The sequence below is a fragment of the Syngnathus typhle genome, linkage group LG16, assembly GCF_033458585.1.
Source record: "Syngnathus typhle isolate RoL2023-S1 ecotype Sweden linkage group LG16, RoL_Styp_1.0, whole genome shotgun sequence".
NCBI lineage: Eukaryota > Metazoa > Chordata > Actinopteri > Syngnathiformes > Syngnathidae > Syngnathus > Syngnathus typhle.
In genome coordinates, this window is record NC_083753.1 from 3,522,920 (window position 1) to 3,538,951 (window position 16,032).

Sequence of the window (16,032 nt, forward strand, 5' to 3'; positions counted from 1 at the left end):
CCCACCCAAACTATGAAAAAGATCGCGATTTATAGTCCGAAAATTACGGTAGTTGTAAATATATTAAAAATAGAGAATTTCAGAATGGCGCCAAATAGCAAAATTGCGTCATAGCCTGCAACACAGCACAGGCGAGTTTTAAACAAACCGGTGTGTGAGTGATGGGCCATGGATTCAAAAGGAAAAAAGAGAAAGATTGCTGATGTGAACAGAGGGTTTAAGAAAGAATGGACTGAATTATTTGCTTTCATTGCCTGCATGTTTGATTTGCAATGAGAAGTTGACAAATAACATGAAGAGCAATTTGGAGCGATATTTTCAGCTAAAGCATGCTAAATTTGCTGCCGATCCCCCAGTTGGAACTGAGACGAAAGGTGCAATTGCAGTGCTGGTGGACAAATTTGAGGACCGAAAAAAAAGTTTCAAGAAGTGGATTGCATCTCCAAACTCTACTACTGCTGCAAGTTTTGTTGCAGCCCGGGAGATAATAAAGCGCGGAAAACCATTCACCAATGGCGAGTACATGAAGGATTCATTCATTAAAATATCAGAGTGCCTATTTTCGGACTACAAAAACAAAACCAAGATCATTCAGAAAATTAAAGGCATGCCTTTCTCCGCAAAAACAGTGAAGGAAAGGGTAATTAAAATGGCAACCGATCAGCAAATCAAGGATATCAATTCAGCTCCAGCTTTCTCAGTTGCCTGTGACGAGTCGTGTGACGTGACCGATATCGGACAGCTCCGCTATGCAGGTACGTAAACTCTAATGGGCCGCAATAGGAAATTATCGAATTAATACCACTAAAGGACCAAACACGGGGGGAGGACATCTGCGAGGCTGTGCTGCAGTGTTTAAATGACAAAGAGATACACACTGGCCACCTGATTTCAGTCGCTACAGATGGCGCACCGAGAGGGCCCCAAAAGGGGTTTGTGACTTTACTACAGAAAGCAGTGGATCGAAATCAGCTTGCATTCCATTGCATATTGCACCAAGAGGCTCTGTGTGCGCAAACATTCCCACCGGAGTGTATGGAGGTAATGAACCTTGTCATCCATATTGTGAACAAAATAATCACAAAAGCATTAAATCACCGCTAGTTCCGTGAATTGCTAGATGAAGTTGACAGCAAATATGCGGATCTCCTGCTGCACAACAAAGTCTGCTGGCATTATTGTCGCTTTGTATTTGTAGCCTACTTTGTTATTTTTAATAATAGGCATACAGCTTATGTATTGACAGTCTATGTTGCCTTATAAAAGGCTTTTAGATTTTTGCGACTCAAGACAGGTATGTTTTTTTATTTGGGGCCAATATGGCTCTTTGAACATTTTGGGTTGCCGACCCCTGCACTAGCATTAGCTTACGTCATAGCTTGACAGGGCTTGTTTACAAGACGTTCATAAATATTGTGAGCAATGTTCCCTCTAAACTGCGCGCGTGCGCAATCGCGCACTGCCCGCACATTCTCAGCGCACAAGAAAATCTATCCAGCCCATAAACAACATCAACATAACGTATTAATTAATATTAGATTATAATATATTATTATAATATATTATATCAATTATAATATTATATTAATATTAGACCTAATCTAATTAATTCACCCAATAATATTGGTTTTTTGTTTCTCACTCAGTGAGTGACAGGTGTCCAGCCAATGATACGATACGGTTCACTTAGGGTATGAAGCCAATCATGGCATTGACGGTGCTTGCGTCTAGGCCCTGCCGTGCGCCGTGCAGGTTAGCTAGCAGGTTAATTGATCCTAATACAAACCCCGCATCATGGGGAAACGAACAGGCAGCGATGCATCCACTCACCAAGCCACAGTAAAAAAGAAATGCAGTTCTTTTAAGATGGAATGGCTGTCGGAGTATGTGCAAATTGAAGAAAAAGCGGTGAAATTGGGTGAGATTTTTTCTTTTTCAAGTGAGAAAGGTCAGCTCAGTGGCCTAGTGGTTAGAGCAGGGGTGGGCAAACTTTTTGACGAAATGGGTTCGAAATTTGGACCGGAGGGCCGAACCAGGAGCAGATGGACGTAGTGTTTGTGTGAAGTAATATAAGCGACCTGTAAAGGTCATTGCATAAAAGATTTTGGCCTTTAGTAGGTAGTAAAGCATGGATATTCCAAACAAGTTTTTTTGAAAACAAATGCATTTACTAACAGCATTAAAAAATAAATAATAATTCACTAAAAAAGCGCTATCAGTGATTCTCTTAAAATACGGCACTGGTATTATGAATAACAGTCTCCATCACTTTAGTGCCTGCACGTCAGATTAATGAAAGATGTTTATCTTATGAGATCACATCAAACGGCAAACATTCTGACCAAATATATCATCTTGAAGAATCGGTGAAAGCATACACCCAAATAAAGTAATCAAAATGGGAACACGGTGAGGGGTATCTGAAAATCAGAGCAGAGTTTTAACTCGCAAACACCTGGTAATAGAGGTGAGGAAACGGGAAACACTTCCTTAAAGTAAGCCTTATGAACTTTACAGGTTAAGATTAGTCGCAAACAGGTGGTGCATCAATGTCCTTGAGCATCCTGCATTGTTTGAGAATGAGAATGGTCGCTAGTTTCAATCCCTGCTATGTGTACAAATCATATTCAAAATGCCTCCCCTTCATTTTCAGTGGGAACAGTGTTGTTGGTCTCCCTTTTTTGCTAGTGCGTCATAGTCTGGAGTAAAATTTGTTGTGGCAATTCTTAGGAGAGATCCGAGGTGTTGGTCCGTTTACCTCGATCTGTGACGGGTTGATGTTGACGTTCATGTGGCTGAACGTCACGTCGCGTACGTCGAGCCAATTTGGCCACTCTCTTTTAAACACTCGGCACTGTGTCCACCTTGCTTTTCCTTGGGCGACTCATTTTAATGGAAGGATTCCAGGGGAAGGTTTGTGGGTGGCTTTAGCGCAAAACTGCATCTGAAAGCTCAGCGCGCGAATTACAAGAATGCTGTCGTCACAGCCCACGCTCCAAATTCGGGACTGATACAAATAGAGCGCGAGTGCGCCATGTCCGTACTACTGTGTACGTACACGCACTTGTGAGTGTGCACCGAGCTTTCTGACACGGCTTCCGGTAGTAAATGCGCAGGCGAGCGCTTCCCCATCTACTGGGGAATCGTAGTCATTGCAGGCAATACGACCCAAAAAAACGTTTAATACAATTTACTCAGGGTTGGCGGGCCGGATTAAACGGTCCCGTGGGCCGGATGTGGCCCGCGGGCCGTAGTTTGCCCACCCCTGGGTTAGAGTGTCCGCCCTGAGACTGGAAGGTTGTGGGTTCAAACCCCGGCCGGGTCATACCAAAGACTGTAAAAATGGGACCCATTGCCTCCCTGCTTGGCACTCAGCATTAAGGGTTGGAATTGGGGGTTAGAAGGAGTGGAGCTCTTTACAAGCCCTAAGCTTCGCCTCCCTCCTTGCACAGTTATTGATATAATAATATGTGCTAAACAATAAACTAAACTAACTAAAGGTCTACTTAGATGTGAGGAGCTAAAGGAGATCTCACAGCTTGTGGATATTTGTGCTACATTTCAAGTTTCCAGTGCCGACTGTGAAAGAGGATTTAGTTTAATGAATCATATCAAAACAAAATCCAGAAATCGTCTTGAAGTGACACATTTGGACTAGCATGCGCATAAAGTCAAAGCAAGAAGCAGACGAAGCCATCAACCTGGACAAAGTGTACAACCATTGGAGAAGAGAGAAGGACAGACGTGAAAAATAAGGTAGAATTTAAGTCAGATTTGTGCATATTCTAGTGACGGTTATTGAGATTTTGTCTTTATGGATATTAATCATTAAATGTTGTTACCATTAGATCATTTATGGGTAGTAGAAATGCCAAGAAAAACTGTGTAATTAGATATTTTACAGACAAAGTGTTACAGGAATTTGCACTGTATCACAAGCTACAGCACAAGTCATTGTGCAAAATGTGAATGTTTTAATGTGAGCAAAATGTTATGTCTGAAAGGTGTATGTGTATGTCTCATATCTTCTAGAACAGGACCCTCAGCCAGGCCAAAGTAGGACTCTTCCCATGGCCTCGCGCGTATAGCAGCTATCGTTATAGCATTAGCCGTCCGCAAAAACACATGACCCTCAGCTCGCAATCTCCCATGAGCCTCAGCAAAGTGTAAACAATCGCGTTTCTCAAACGATCTCCTATAAAATGATCAGAACTGACTAAAGTTCGATCTAACGCATTGGTACTACTTACCTATGTTTCCCTTCCATATCGATCCGGAGATTTACTCGAAACATTAACAGAGCAGCCTATTTTGAAATGAAATAGCCTCGCGGGTACAACAGCTATTTGGTGACGCCCCCTGACTACAGTTGCCGTAATGTTGGGAAGCGATGCGACCTTGTAATTTACTAGTCGTACTAAAACGTACTAACATTTTTGGCAGAGCACTGTGTACAACCAGTATGGATCAACAAATTCATCACTTGATCCATATATAAGGCGCACTGTCGACTTTTGATAAAAATTTAGGGTTTTAGGTGCGCCTTATAGGGCGGAAAATAGGGTACTTATTTAAAAATAAATAAGATAAGATGGCGGCGCGTGCACACGCAGCGGCCTCTCTCTGTCCCTAACGGTGTTTTGTTTTGTCATTTAATATGGGTTTGTCTGACAGTTTTGTGTGTTCGTCTCGTCGTACTGGGTTGTGCTACAAGTGCGGCGGGCTGGTTCTGCTCGACATCGGCAAAAGCGGCGTTATAGACTTTGAAGCGGGGGACATTAAAGGCGCTCGGTCTGCTCCGTCCTGAAGCGTCGCCGGACTCGCCTGCTATTCCTCCCTCGGTTGGGAAGCGTCAGAAGCGGTGTGCGAGGAGGCTGAAGAGGGGCGAGAGCGGGGGCGTCCGGGCCAGGCTGGCGGCCAACCCAGCTCGCCCGGCCGTGCCTTCCATTCTTCTGGCGAATGTTCGGTCGCTGGACATCAACATGGTTTGCTTTCGCCTGCTGAGATCCACGAACCGGACAGTGCGTAACAGCTGTGTGCTCGTGTTCACTAGGACTTGGTTGACCGTCATCATTCCGGCCTCTGCCGTGCATCTGGAGCGGCTAGCATGCTATCGGGCGGACCGGGCTATTGTACGAGGGGGAAAGTCGCGAGGAGGTGGGATGTGCGTCTACATCCGTGACGGAGGGTGCCGGGACTCTGTGGTGGTATGCGAGCACTGCTCGCCACTGGCGGAGTTTGTGATCTCCAGGCTGTTAGGGTCCTGAACTCTCTCCCCCCTTCTGCGTGGCGTCCTGTACTTTTGCGCTTTGTTCTGACTGTCTGCTGTGCGCTCTTGCTCGGTTTTGCTCCTCTTATTTACTGTGTTATTTGTTTATTTATTATTTATTCATCACTCTTATTCATTGTTTGTGCCTTCTTGTTTTTATTTTGCGTTGTTTACTTGTATGTTTATTGTGTACTGTGTCTCGTCACCGTGGGATAGGGAAAACGTGATTTCGATTTCTTTGTGTGTCTTGGCATGAAGGAATTGACAATAAAGCTGACTCTGACTCTGACTCTGATAAAGTGTGCATATCTGATGTTGCTCACAGTAGTCCTCAGTTTGCTCAGGGAGCTTGTGTGTATGCCCAGATACATGAAAAATTTGAGGGAACATTGATCCAAACTCACTTTTATGTTCCCGTGACGTTTTTTTTTTTGTTTACCGTAAATCATGGCATGCATGCGCCCTATGATGCGGTGCGCTCTATGTGTGTGTTAAATACAGGAATGGCACACATAACTGAGACTGCGCTTTTTAGTACGGTGCCCCCTTTGATCGTGAAAATACGGTAATCGCTACCTCGGCTAAAAAAGCTACAATTGGGGACCGGAAAGGGAGGCACACATCTTACGGCCAATTGAAGTACCTCATTTGCATTTAATGAGACCGCACCGAAACGGGTTGCTCTGAGCCACACCTCAGAACAAGTAGAAAAGACGGACCTGTGATGGTATCAAAACAAGGAATTCAGACAAAAGCATTGCTGTTCCACTATATATAGACCACAACTAAATGAGTAAAACGTAAAACAGTAGAATTTATTACCGTGATATTTGGGCTTTAAATAATTCTGATTGATTGAATGATTCGCAAACCCGCCATGTTTATTACTCGGATTTCCGTTTGGCAACACCTGTTACCGTGTTTGGTTTGTCCTGCCCCAACAGATGTGATGTAATAGATAAAAAAAGTCATATAAAACAGAGAAAAGTAAAATATAGCCCCCCAAAACAATCATAACAGTGTCTCTGCAGCACCTGGAGGGATATATTACACTTTTTTATACTCCTGGATACTCCAGATACACACGGAAATTATTTTAAAAACCAAAAAAGTGGATTTTCCATGATGTGTCCTTTAAATAAAGGACATTTAATCACAAACAATGGCAACCGACAACATGACGCATCCTCACGCAAAACCACAAATATGAAAGCTGCGTTAAGGAACTCGTTTTGTCTGCATTCCATTCCAAAAACACTTTTTCATCGGGGATCGACTTTGAACATGGCTAAAGGATAACAAAAGGCCACGTGCTGCCGTCACTTCCTGTCAAACCAACCCCCCCCCCCGGGTGGTGTCAAAGTAGGCCGTCAGGAGCGCCCTTTGTTGGCGCACAAGTCTCATTACGCTCATGCTCACACATCAGTGTGCACACACACAAAAATCACCAGCGTGAGAGCAGCATTAGCATAAAAGCAGTGTTAAAGCGCGCTGACAGTTAAAGCGCCAACTTCTGTAGTTTTTTTTCACCAATTCTTTCCCCGACAGTCACCCGTTAACCTGTCTGTGGCGAGTCGTCGTCAAAATAGACCAACAGACACCTATTGGCAAAGCGCTGGCGTTTCGCTGATACCGAGCCCGCTTTTGTCATGAATGACGACGAGTAGGCCAGCTCATCTGGCTATGCCCAACTTTGAGACCCCTTTCCCTTTCTGGAACGCTGTCCAGCCTAGGCCGGGAAGCTCTGTGGCACAGGGGCAGTGTCATGAAAATTCGCCCAATTGTGAAGTCACTGTTTGAAAAAAAGAGTTGTGCTTGAATTTTTAAAAGGTTTTTTTTAATTAATTTTTTTAAACATCCGGCCCACGGGACCATTTAATCCGGCCCGCCAACCCTGAATAAATTGTATTATTAAAGGTTTTTTTTGGTCATTTTGCCTGCAATGACTGCGTTTACCCAGTAGATGGGGAACCGCTCGCCTGCGCATTTACTACTGGAAACCGTGTCAGAAAGTTCTGTGCACACTCACAAGTGCGTGTGTGTACTCAGTAGTACAGACATGGCGCACTCGCGCTCTATTTGTATCAGTGCCGAATTTAGAGCGTGGGCTGTGACGACTGCATTCTTGTAATTCGCGCGCTGAGCTTTCAGATACAGTTTTACGCGAAAGCCACCCACAAACCTTCCCCTGGAATCCTTCCATTAAAATGAGTGGCCCAAAGAAAAGCAAGGTGGCCACTGAGTGCCGAGTGTTTAAAAGAGAGTGGCCAATTTGGCTCGACGTACGCGACGTGACGTTCAGCCACATGAACATCAATATCAACCCGTCACGGATCTAGGTAAACGGACCAACACCTCGGATCTCTCCTAAGAATTGCCACAACAAATTTTACTCCAGACTATGACACACTAGCAAAAAAGGGAGACCAACAACACTGTTCCCACTGAAAATGAAGGGGAGGCTCTCCAGTTTGTTGTAAAAAAATGCATTTTGAATATGATTTGTACAAAAAGCAGAGATTGAAACTAAAGTTAAAGTTAAAGTCCCAATGATCGTCACACACACATCTGGGTGTGGTGAAATTTGTCCTCTGCATTTAACCCATCCCCATGTGATTTTAATCCATCCCCTGGGGAAGAGGGGAGCAGTGAGCAGCAGCGGTGCCGCGCTCGGGAATCAGTTGGTGATCTAACCCCCCAATTCCAACCCTTAATGCTGAGTGCCAAGCAGGGAGGCAATGGGTCCCATTTTTATAGTCTTTTGGTATGACCCGGCCAGGGTTTGAACCCACAACCTTCCAGTCTCAAGGCGGACACTCTACCACTAGGCCACTGAGCTGAACTAGCAACCATTCTCATTTTCAAATAATGCAGGATGCTCAAGGACATTGATGCACCACCTGTTTGCGACTAATCTTAAGGTTTACTTTAAGGAAGTGTTTCCCGTTTCCTCACCTCTGTTACCAGGTGTTTGCGAGTTAAAACTCTGCTCTGATTTTCAGATACCCCTCACCGTGTTGCCGTTTTGATTACCGTTTTTTTCCGTGTATAGTGCGCCCCCATGTATAATACGCACCCTAAAAATGGCATGCTGATGCTGGAAAAAAGCCTGTACCCATGTATAATACGCACCCAATTTTTATGAATTTTTTTTAATGAAATTTTTCTTCTTTTTTTAAGTCCCAATGATCGTCACACACGCAGGGAGGCAATGGGTCCCATTTTTATAGTCTTTGGTATGGTCTTAACTAGGCTGGATGTAATTTTTTTTGTTGGCGTTGATTTCTCCGACTGCCCGTAAACGCACCACCGCGCTCCGTGCGCGCACGGGAAAGAGGCGTGCGGACGTGAAAAAGGCGGCTCTGTATGGGAGAGACGTTGAAGAGGAATAAAAACACCCTTGGAAACCAAAACTTGCCCCTCGTCGTGACTCGGAGCCGCAACAAATGTTTCGGATTTGTGTAGGGTACATTGTGACAGACAGCAAACGAGCAGGTGATCGAGCAAGCCTTGTCTGATACTAGAGCATTTCGCTCGTATGGAGCGTGTTTGAAGTGAACAGCAGAGACGAAAGGAACAAGGCAAAGTGTTGTGAAATAAAATATGACCGACCTGTAATACGCATTTTGTTATTTGCTGATTGAAACTGCAAATTAAACTGTGAATTGAAACTAATAGGTGGAGTGTAGTTGGTTGGCATAATTCACCCGGAACCTAAGTTCACGTTGCCGAGTTCCGGTGGGATGGTTTAGAGGTGTGGGAGTTTCCTGTTTGGTTTAGTTGGTGTTAGGATCTCGAGGGGAAAAGAGTCGGCCCGTGGTTGAATGAAGATAATTATAAATGTCATTAAAACAACTGCCGTTGGCACCGTCATTTGTCACTCCGCCTCCAACTCCAGTCCTTGCACACCACAGGAGAACTGAACTTTATATAGCTGACGTGTCTTGCGCATCCGTTCTGCGCATCTGTAATGGCGGCCTCCGTATGACGTCCGGTCCGCGATGGAGATTAAAAAACAAACAATATTTGACAATAACACACCATCAAGGATTGCACCATCGCATCAAACGATGTGTCGTCAATTATGGATTTTTTTGACTAAGTGTGTTGGGACAGGATGGCTGAATGCGATGCGCGATTGACAACAAACAAGAAGAAAGGTGATTACAAGTTTTATTTCGGGGGAGATTTGTCATGTCTCGTCCCCAGTTTTGCTATTTGTCTAGGTTGCCATAGTTTCTGTTTGCGTCGCCCCTCTCTTCCTGTGTCACCTCAATCGATGTAACGTGTTTTGTATTTAAGTCCTGTCTGCCCCTCGCTCACCGTCGAATCATTGCATGTGTTACTGTCATGATGTCTGTTTGCTTTCTGTTCCTGTCTTTGGTAATGTCACCCTGTCTTTTTGTTCCACGACTTTGTCGGTCAGTCCTGTTGTTGGTTTTGTTTTCTAAAAAAAATAAATAAAAAAAAATAAATAAAAAATAAATAAAATAAAAAAAATTTGTACCCATATATAATGCGCACCCCAGATTTTAGGACAATAAATTTGTTAAATTTTGCGCACTATACACGGAAAAAAACGGTACTTCATTTGGATGTATGCTTTCACCGATTCTTCAAGATGATATATTTGGTCAGAATGTTTGCCGTTTGATGTGATCTCATAAGATAAACATCTTTCATTAATCTGACCTGCAGGCACTGAAGTGATGGAGACTGTTATTTATAATAACAGTGTCGTATTTTATGAGAATCACTGATAGCAGTTTTTTTGTGAATTTCTTTCTTCTAATGCTGTTAATAAATGCATTTGTTTTCAAAAAACTTTTTGGGAATATCCATGCTTTACTACCTACTAAAGGCCAAAACCTTTTATGCAATGACCTTTACAGGTCGTTTATATTACTTCACACAAACACTACATCCATCTGCTCCTGGTTCGGCCCTCCGGTCCAAATTTTGGAGCCTGTTCGGCCCGCAAGTCAAAAGGTTTGCCCACCCCTGTGCTAGCGTCTCTCTTTTAACTTGCCACTTTATGTCGTTGTCTCTGATCGGCTGACATGTCACACCTCCGCCAACGGCAGGAAGCGACCCTAGGCTTGGCGCTCGCTTTCCCGCCACAGCTGGCGGTGGCGGCCAGCTGGCGGCTCAACAATGGATGGCGGCGCGTCAATCAGGCGACAGGGACGATGCGCTTGCCGGCCGCTCGGTCCTGGACGCGCCGCAAACGCAAGCTGTCAGCAAAGCAAAAAACAGGCTTTTGTTTGTTTGTTCTGGATTGACGCGGCTTTTCTTCACGCGAGTTGGCAGCGGCACCCGCTTGCGTCGTTTTGGGCCAGCGGATGATTTCAAACAGCAGACATGAGCAAGCAATTGACAAGCAACGAGGAGAGCAACTGACATGATGTGAGACATGCTGATGACATCATCACGACGAGACATGAACACGTCACGAATCGCAAAGTGGAAGCAAAATGGCTGACAGGAAGTCAAACTTATCCCACGTGACATCGCCATGGACCCTGATTTTGTCATCCCCCCATCCTCTCCCCTCCCACTAGTGTCCTCACACCCCCTCCCCTGGTCCTCTCCCAGTCGGGGGTCTGTTTTGTCCCTCTCCCCCACCCTCGGTGAGAACAGCTCCTTGTTTGTGGGCCAATAGCTTCGATTCAAGCGAGGCCTTTGTGAGCAAGTTCTGCCACAAAGCCTAATGGGAAACCAGTTCCCGACACCCCGCCCACACCCCCGCTGCCCATCAACGTTTGTCTGACCCCCCAGGACACCCCCGCCCTCCATCGGGCCCTCCAAGTTTGTTTAAGACATTGAGGGTACAAAGAAAGAGACCCAAAGAGAGAAAGAGTCCACCCATTAAGGTAATTATATAGAGCCAACGTTCCCGTGAGGACCCTTAATCGACCTTAATGTTTGTCTAATTGGGGTGGGTGGTTGCCAAGGGGGTGAATGTCCTCTTCCTCTCAGGACAAGAACAACTTTCAGTGCTCTTGTCTCCACTGTTCACACCTTCACACAAAGCCTGTCACCTCCAGCGTTCTCACATTTCCTCCTCTCAACCCCCCACCCACCCATGACCCCCCCAGCCATCATCTTGGCCAGAGGCTCACAAATTACCTGCATGTACACACACATCCTCCAAAATGGCGACCACTCCCATTTCTTGCGACGTGGATCACTATTTGGCAGGAAGTGACACAGAAGCAGTTGAACTTCTAATTTTCTTGAATAGCCGGGAAGTAGTTCCCGCGATGAGTTTGGCGATTGGGACGGCCAGATCACTACTTTTGTCCTGATCATGCATGTTGCGAGCAAGCGAGTGGGGGGGTCTTAACGACCTCCGACAACTAAAAATGATTTATTGCCCAACTTTTGAATCGACCTCCGACGACTAAAAACGATTCCAAGCCCTTTTTTTCAAATCAACCTATGACGACTAAAAACGATTCATTGCCCATCTTTTGAATCGAATGTTGTTCTGCTCCACTTCCTCATTTGGGAGTGTTCTACTTCCTGTTTGGGGTGCTTCCACCTCCTACTTGCGCGTGTGCGTGTGTGCGTGTGTGCGTGTGTGCGCGTGTGTGCATCTGTGTGTGTGCGTGCGTGCGTGCGTGCGTGTGTGTGTGTGTGTGCGTGCGTGTGTGTGCGTGTTTAAAAGAAGCATTGCACTTCTGTTGAAAAGACATTTGTCCTATTTCTCTTTTGTGTTTCATTTGCCGATTCAAGGTCTTTAACGTCCTGTTTCTGGAACATTCAACTTTTGGTTTAAGGAGGTTCTGTTTCCCGTTGGAGGCGCTTTTATTTCTTTATCTACTTCTTGTTTGAGATTTTTTTGACTTGTCGCCATCAGGTTGAGGTTGGAACGTGAGCAAATGGCGAAGGTGGCAAAACATGTGACTGGTGCCAATCTGAGGACTTTTCCATCTGGTTGTCTTTTTTCCGTTGGCGGAGCAAACCAATGTGACCTGACGCAAAGACGGAGATGATTTCATTTCCCATGGCCAGCGAGGAAGACAAGCAGCATGACAGCGCGAGAAATAACCTTCTCGTCACTTTTCCTCGCCGGCTGCCCACAAACGGGATTGAAAAAGATGCCAAAGTGTCCTGCGGCCAAATGAGACAAAATGAGACACCTGTCCAAACCTCTAAAGACCTTTTGTGTCTTTCACAGATTCTAATTGGGCCACGCCGTTCCTTCTTGTCGTCGTCTTAGCGTGCTAGTGGACTAGCAGCAGGCGGGGGTCTGAAAGGGAATGTGATTGTGTTGCTGTCAAGCACTCCCGCATGAACTCGCCTTTTCTTCTTTAGTCCGGACGGCCGAAAAGTGTGAAGAAGAAGGTGTGCGTGTGTTTGTGGGGAGGGGGGGGGAGACACACTTCATTTGTCATCCAGCGGCCTGATTGGAGTGGCCGAGCCAATTCACATCTCGAGTGGTGTTCCCATCCCCCCCCCCCCCCGGCTGCTGCCAATCAAGCGTGGCGATGACAAGCGGCCATGTTTGGAGCTGAGAGGCTCGCAGTGACAGTAATGATTCGCTACGCCGGCAAAGCTGCCGCTAATGGGAGAGGAGGCGGGGGGGGGGGCTACTCTCCCTCACAGGGTGCGTTGAGGGGGCAAAAGCAAAACTTTCTTGACTGACTTTCTGCGTTTGAATGGAACACCTTGATGTCACCCGGCCAGCAGACAAGGACTTCCTGTCTTAATGTAACCTTTGACCCCTCAGCAGGGTGATGGCGTCCGCTTCGGTGCTCACCTTTGACTCCCTTTCTTCAAATGCTTACTGTTTCAGGGGATTTTTACTTTGTTTTAATCGACCTATTAATTCTTAATCCTTGGCTTCCTTCCTTCCTTCCTTCCTTCCTTCCTTCCTTCCTTCCTTCCTTCCTTCCTTCCTTCCTTCCTTCCTTCCTTCCTTCCTTCCTTCCTTCCTTCCTTCCTTCCTTCCTTCCTTCCTTCCTTCCTTCCTTCCTTCCTTCCTTCCTTCCTTCCTTCCTTCCTTCCTTCCTTCCTTCCTTCCTTCCTTCCTTCCTTCCTTCCTTCCTTCCTTCCTTCCTTCCTTCCTTCCTTCCTTCCTTCCTTCCTTCCTTCCTGTCCCTCCTCGTCCTTCCTACCTTCCTTCCTTCCTTCCTTCCTTCCTGCCTTTCTCCCCCCCATCCTTCCAGTTTCGCGTCGCCATAATGAATTTGCTGTTGTTTTGTCACGGCAGCGGTAAGCGCACTAAAGATTTGTGTGCGTAAAGGCAGAGCTCGGTAATTGAAGGTGTGATTTGCAGCAGCTGGCAGCGAGTCTGTGAGGGAGCGGGCCGCCGGCGGCGTCATGAAAACAGACCACGAGACACCGTAAACAAAAGCGATGTGGCAACACCTTTGCTGGGACGCTGGTGCGCTAATTTTGCCTTCAAAGTTGCGCGGTCACGCCCGTTCAGCATTCCGACCGCTCGCGCTGATCGGACCGACATCGAGTCTTTCGGCAAGCGAGGTTGTTACAGCAGGCCGTCACCAAGCTGCAGTCACTTTTGCCGTCATCAACCTCTTTGTGAGATGGTAGAAGCAAGTGTCGCTCAAAGGTCAACAACGTTTTGCACCTCTCCTGGACTGAGCGGGGGGCACCTCAAGAGGGGTCAAGAGTTGAGGTTGCGGAGGGTCGGAGGTCAAGAGGAAGCTCTTTCCTCCAATGGAGAGCCACTTATCATTCTTATCTAATGAAGAAGCCAACTGTCAATCAAGAAGAAGGGAGAGGAGCCAGCAGGTATACCCACACCATCTACGGGGGACGCCGCAGAGAAGAATAGGGGGGGGGGGGGGTCCTTGGATAGTTTGCTCCCAGCCAGGCATCCACTCATCACACGCTTCTCACCTTCTTGATTGCTTGGTGATTGGTGAACAATTGAACTTTTCTCAATTCTGTTTGTCATTGTTCTTATTTTAAAGTCAAACATAAATATGCTGTTCTGCACATCATACAGCTAAATGTACACACTCACACACGAGCCACTTTCAAAGGCAATTTGAAGTCCCCCTTTTCCGGTTCCCATCAAGCCACCCTCGATGAAGGCGACGTTGAACGTTTCGCCTGCCACCCGCTCCGCACCTTCACTTATAAGACACGAAGGCGAAATCCGGAATTCCAACATTTCATCAGCTCTTGTTAGAGGAGGTTTGCAGAATTGGAAATTAAATTAAGTTTGATTACTGCTGCTTCAGATGAATTATTGATATTGTTTACTGTGAGTGTTGAAGTCGTGTAATAAGATGCCGACACCACAAAAGACACGATTAAACATCATTATTATACAATTAATTGTTTGATTTTTGTCGGTTTGTCGGCAAAGCGCCTTGGAGACCCTTGCAGAGCCGGGCCGGTGGGTCGCCAGCTTATCGCGTGTCGCCCCGGTTGCGCAAACGAGCAGCTGGGAAAATCCTGGCGGGTCGTTCCCAGACTTGCGAGGGACCGAACCTCAGCGGCGTGGCCCCAAACCACAGCCGGTCTCCGGGGATGACTTGGAGGCAGGTGGGCCGTGGGAAAAGGCTCCCACGAGGACAAGCCAAAACATGCTTGCCAGGTGTCAACCAAAAGGTGGCACTAGAAAAAATCCAATTCAACGCAGGCAAGTTGGACAGCGAACAACACGCAAGCGGCCATACGGGCAGGAAGGATTCGGTGGCGTGCGGGCAAACCAAAGCCGCGTGTCCACGCAAACGCAAGATCACAGTCAAGACCACACAACAAAACGGGCTAGCCGAAGTGGTGCAAAGCCCAACGTCAAATGAGAAAGGAGAGCGGCCCTTTATACCGGCTCGTCTTCAAATGTGCTTCTTCTTCTTCCGCCTCTGCTTCCCCCTGGTCTCTACGCTCGCATTGATCTTGACCGCCCCCTACGGAAACAAATCAGCATTACGGTCAACTCGCAAACAGTACTGTGTCAATTTGACTCGATGACACAGCAAAGTCGCCGTGACGGAAAAGATTTTCTTGAAAAAAGACTCAGAGAGTCAAGAAAGACTCAAATGGAAACATTTTGCAACTAAGTAAAGTCCAAGACAAGTGGAAGCCGTTTCATTTGTGTTCTTTGGCGCAGCACTAGTGGACGCCACAGACGACAGCAGTTGCCTCGCACTCGGCCGGCTGAAGCAAACGTCTCCGCCCGACTTGCCCGTCTTCCATGCTGCTGCGAAAAGCAAAGGAGGGCCAAAATGGCGGCAAAACGCACAATTTTAAGTCATTAGGCCATCAGCTGGCAAAAGAAACTCCAGGAAGCGGCGGCGGCGAGCTGATTGCGGCATGGTCGCCCCCCCTCACCATCACCGGATGAATGGCGGCAATCATTTGTCTGATTTGATGCCAGCCGCCGTCTTGATTAATCCTGATTTGGATGTATGATGACCCCCCACGTCCCTCCACCCCTCGTCACCAGTATCACCAGTGACACCATCAACACACAAGCAAATGGAGGCTCAAACCGCTCTCTCGCTCTCACAAACACACATACACACACACGCACACACACGCACACATTAGACATCTGCATGCGCTCCCATAAAAACACATGTTCTCACGCTCACGCACGAGGGCACGTGCTGATCTAGCAACTGGTCATGGCGTGGAGGAGGCGTCCACTCGTGTTTTTTGATAGCTGGTGTCAGGTTCAAGTGTTTGTCTTGTCTCCTGGAACTCGATTCACTTTTGCCGTTCCCTAATTAATTGTCACCCAACTGGCTTTGTGTTTCGTCTTCGCTCGCTGCTGTTTACTT